The sequence below is a fragment of the Cebus imitator genome, unplaced genomic scaffold (genome assembly GCF_001604975.1).
Source record: "Cebus imitator isolate Cc_AM_T3 unplaced genomic scaffold, Cebus_imitator-1.0 Scaffold537, whole genome shotgun sequence".
NCBI classification, from domain to species: domain Eukaryota; kingdom Metazoa; phylum Chordata; class Mammalia; order Primates; family Cebidae; genus Cebus; species Cebus imitator.
In genome coordinates, this window is record NW_016107852.1 from 1,352,330 (window position 1) to 1,357,059 (window position 4,730).

Here is a 4,730-nt window from a genome sequence, read left to right on the forward strand (position 1 = left end):
GTGAAATCTCATCTCTAATAAAAATATAAAAATTGGCTGGGGGTGGTGGTGGGTGCCTATAATCCCAGCTAGTTGGGAGGCTGAGGCAGGAGAATTGTTTGAGCCTGGAAGGCAAAGTTTGCAGTGTGCCGAGACCATTCCACGGCACTCCAGCCTGGGCAATGGAGCGAGACGCCATATCATATACACACAAAAAAAGTATACAAGTGGCAGGGTGCAGGGGGTCACACCTGTAATCCCAGCACTTTGGGAGGCCAAGGTAGGCAGATCACCTGAGGTCAGGAGTTTGAGACCAGCCTGACCAATATGGATAAACCATGTCTCTACTAAAAATACAAAATTAGCCAGTTGTGGTGGCACATGCCTGTAATCCCAGCTACTCGGGATGCTGAGGCAGGAGAATTGCTTGAACCTGGGAGTCAGAGGTTACAGTGAGCTGAGAGCACGCCATTGCACTTCATCCTGGGCAATAGAGCGAGACTCCATCTTGAAGAAAAAAAAAAGTACACAAGTAACAGATTTTTACTATAAAAATAAATCAAGCAGTGCATAGTGTGACCTGCCTCTCTTCTCTCCTTGTAGATGACACTCTACCCATGAGTACCCCTAGCAATAACTGCTGTCTGTACTCATTATGACTTTTAAAAATGCATAAATGTTTTAAAATGTAGATTCTATTTTTATTCAGGTATGATGAAGCCAACAGATCAGGGGACAATAGCCATTTAAAAGATCGTTTGTTACTCTTCGTTCCCAAGAGGTGGGGTCACACTGCACAGCCTCGGGAGAGAACGCAAGGTTGGTCACAGGCAGAAGACAGGGGAAGGGAGGTTTTCGAGGAAGGAATGGGTGAGGCAGGGTAAGATGGCTAAGCAGGTGAAGGACTAGCCAGCTGGAATAATGTCAGCTGACTCCTGAGTGTGGACTGCCCCGAGTTGTCTGATACAGGACCTCAGGGTGATTAGGGTAGGGAGATAGTGGTCTTGAGTGTAAAAGTTCAAAAAGGGAGGGATTCAGTGGTACGGCTCTAGATTGGTTAGTTTGCCTATCTGGGAATCAGCTAGTCCTGGGAGGGGTAGTCCCTCCCTGGTCAGCAAGGCCCCAAAATGTTGAAGCAGCAACACGGAAACTAAAAATGTGGGTAATGCCACATAAAAAAAAATTATCTTAGGTTTTTTTTCAATTTTTCCTGATCACAAATTATATGATAATGAGAATCCTTATATAGATTTTTTTTGCATGGGTGTATAATTCTGTGTGATACTTAAAAGTATAATTTCTGGATGAAAGGGTTTACATATTTTAAATATGTAATTTAATAAATTACAATTAAAATTTAATTTAATTCCAAAAAAGTGAAACATTTTAATGATCCCACCAATAGTGTATGGAGAGGGTCCCTTTTCTTATACTCTCAGTAATAGTAATACAGCATTTTATCAGTATTTTAGTCTATTTGGAGAAAGAATGTTAGCAGTCAACCACTAACAAAAAGTAAGCTAATGTGGAAATGTTAATGTCAGATAAAAGAGAATCCAGTGCAAAAAGAATTTTAAAAGGCAGAGTGATGTTTAATTTTTTTTTTTTTTTTTTTTTTTGAGACAGTCCCGCCTGTCACCCAGGCTGGTGTGCAATGATGAAGTCAAAACTCACCGCAACCTCCACCTCCCAAGTTCAAGTCATTTTCCTGCCTCAGCCTCCTGAGTAGCTGGGATTACAGGTGCCTGCCACCATGCAGGGCTAATTTTTGTAGTTTTAATAGAGATGGGGTTTCACCACGTTGGCCAGGCTGGTCTCAAACACCTGACCTCATGATCTATCTGCCTCAGCCTCCCAAAGTGCTGAGATTACAGGTGTGAGCCACCACACCTGGCCCGATATTTAATTTTTATGTCGCCATCTGCCAAGACAGTTAAATGACAATAAGCCTTCATGTATAATTACATAGTTGTCAATGGCAATTTCACGTGGTTTAAATTTAATATCTAATTATATAGCTTCAAAACATATAATGCAAAGACTCAAATACAAGGAGAAATTGCTAAATTTGTACTTGTCATAGAAATCTTCAAAATACCTCTTTCAAAGATGGGCAGATTAGGAAGAACAAGTAAAGAGGATTTGAGTTAACATAATTAACACATTTAGGCCGGGTGTGGAGGCTCACACCTGTAATCTCAGCACTTTGGGAGGCTGAGGGGGGAGGACCATGAGGCCAGGAGTTTGAGACAAGCCTGGCCGACATGGAGAAACCACGTCTCTACTAAAAATATAAAAATTAGCCTGGCATGTTGGTGGGGTGCCTGTAACGCCAGCTACTTGGGAGGCTGAGGTCTGAGAATTGCTTCAACCGGGGTGGCAGAGGTTACAGTGAGCTGAGATTGTGCCGCTGCACTCTAGTCTGGGCGATAGAGTGAGACTGTCTCAAAATAATGATAATAATAATAATAATTAACAAACTTGACCTACTGGATAAAGATACGTAAACAGAGTATCACTTTCTTTGTGAGTTTCCATGGTGTATTTATTACCTACAAGAACACACACACGAGCATCTTATAGTAACTGCAAAAGTAAGTTGTCCAAGAACAGTGACTAACTGCAGTTCAGGTTATATCCCAAGTGTCCATAGAAAGGGTGGGATATTTCTTTTATTTTTATTTTTATTGTACTTTAGGTTCTGGGGTACACATGCAGATCATGCAGGATTGTTGCATAGGTATACACATGGCAATGTGGTTTGCTGCCTCCATCCCCCGTCACCTACATCTGGCATTTCTCCCCATGTTATCCCTCCCCAACCTCCCCACCCACCCCCGCTGTTCCTCCCTTGGCCCCCAACAACAGACCCCAGTGTGCGATGCTCCCCTCCCTGTGTCCATGTGTTCTCATTGTTCAACACCTGCCTATGAGTGAGAACATGCGGTGTTTGACTTTCTGTTCTTGTGTAAGTTTGCTGAGAATGATGGTTCCATCCACGTCCCTAGAAAGGACACGAACTCATCGTTTTTTATGTCTGCATAGTATTCCATGTACATGTGCCACATTTTCCTTGTCCAGTCTATTGTTGATAGGCATTTGGGTTGGTTCCAAGTCTTTGCTATTGTAAACAGTGCCACAATGAACATATGTGTGCATGCGTCTTTATAATAGAATGATTTATAATCCTTTGGGTATATACTCAGCAATGCGATTGCTGGATCAAATGGAATTTCCATTTCTAGGTCCTTGAAGAATTGCCACACTGTCTCCCACAATGGTTGAACTAGTTTACACTCCCACCAACAGTGTAAAAGTGTTCCTATTTCTCCATATCCTCTCCGGTATCTGTTGTCTCCAGATTTTTTAATGATCGCCGCTCTAATTGGCGTGAGGTGGTATCTCAATGTGGTTTTGATTTGCATTTCTCTAATAATCAGTGATGATGACCATTTTTTCATATGTTTGTTGGCCACAGCAAAGAATACCTCCTGTGAGGCTTCTGCTGAGGACCTCCTTGGACTCCAGAGCCCCCAGGCCCCTGTGTCTTGTCAGCACTCTGCTATTTCAGGGCTAAGGAGCTCAGGCTTCTCAGATGTGGCTTGGGAAACATAGCCTTCTAATCCAGGAGAGTAAGAAGATTTAGGACTGACGTGGGTGCAGTTAGAGAAACCCCATCTCCTTGGGTATATGGGAGACACCCCAACTATGCAATCTCCCCTTTCAAATCCTCCTTGGGGGCCTGATCTGACTGACGTCAGGGGCTGCCTACTGCTTCGAGGCAGGAAGCCTGAACTTTCCTCCCTGTCACTGTGAATGCTTGGCCAGGGCTGTGGATGTCCTCATTGCTTTTCAGGGAGAAGACAAGCCAGACTAGAGCGGCACCTTCTTTATTGACTCTGTAGGTCTGGAACAAATCAGATCAGCCTGAGGTCCCTCAGCCAACTCTGAAGACAGGGTGGAGATCTCACCTGCATGTTAGAGACTTCTGCCTTGTTGTATCTCAATGTAAATTAAAAACCCAGCAAAGAAGGTAAGAACTTTCTTTCTAGCCTAAAGTAGAAATGAGTGAGACCAGGAGGGCGATAAACTTACATTTTCACCTAGGAAATAAATACAGAATTGTTTTGGTGACAAAGGTCAGAGACAGCTCTTCTGCTATCAACTCATCCAGATGGGGTCTTTGCTATCTGTGTGATGAGATCTTCAAGTGTTGGGTGACCATTCTGCCCTTGACTTCTTGGGCTTACTTAGTGGACAGATAAACTTATTTTTTAAGAGTCAGAGCCTCACTATGTTGCCCAGGCTGGAGTGCAGTGTCTGCTCATAAGTGCAACCACAGCACACTATAGCCTCGGTCTCCTGGCTCAGGCAATCCCCTCAGCCTCCTGAATACCTGGGACCAAAGGCATGCTGCTGCACCATGCCCAGTTAATATTTTTTTCATGATAATATAAGGCATTGATGATTCTAATTAAATTCTAGAAGGAGAAGGGGGTCGCACCTACATTGGGTAGATGTGGTCACCTGGAGAGATGGTTCAGCTTGGGAAATCACCGGGGGAGAAGACAGCTGATCATTATTACCAAAGGTACTGATTCAACAGACTGAGGCTCCCTCAAGCTCGTTTTCCATGGCTGACCTTATGAAGTTTTCAGGTTTTTAGTTTTTCCCTTGAGAATTATGCTACTTCCCCTTTGTATTCATTTTTTCTTTCTTTCTTTTTTTTTTTTTTTTTTTTTTTTTTTTTT

General features: G+C 43.1%; 1 protein-coding gene and 1 long non-coding RNA gene across 4 annotated transcripts in view; one reads left to right on the forward strand and one right to left on the reverse strand.

Moving 5' to 3' along the window:
• Positions 1-4,559, reverse strand: part of LOC119468940 — a 16,460-nt gene extending 11,901 nt beyond the window's left edge. The window contains exon 1 of the long non-coding RNA XR_005197750.1: positions 4,273-4,559. This is a non-coding gene — a long non-coding RNA (uncharacterized LOC119468940). The remainder of the gene's footprint in view (positions 1-4,272) is intronic.
• The window catches only part of PPEF2 (protein phosphatase with EF-hand domain 2), a 41,097-nt gene continuing 39,955 nt past the window's right edge, over positions 3,589-4,730 (forward strand). For all 3 annotated transcript variants that reach the window (XM_037733561.1, XM_037733559.1, XM_037733560.1), the window contains exon 1: positions 3,589-4,012. The gene's annotated coding sequence lies outside the window, so the exon portion shown is untranslated. The remainder of the gene's footprint in view (positions 4,013-4,730) is intronic.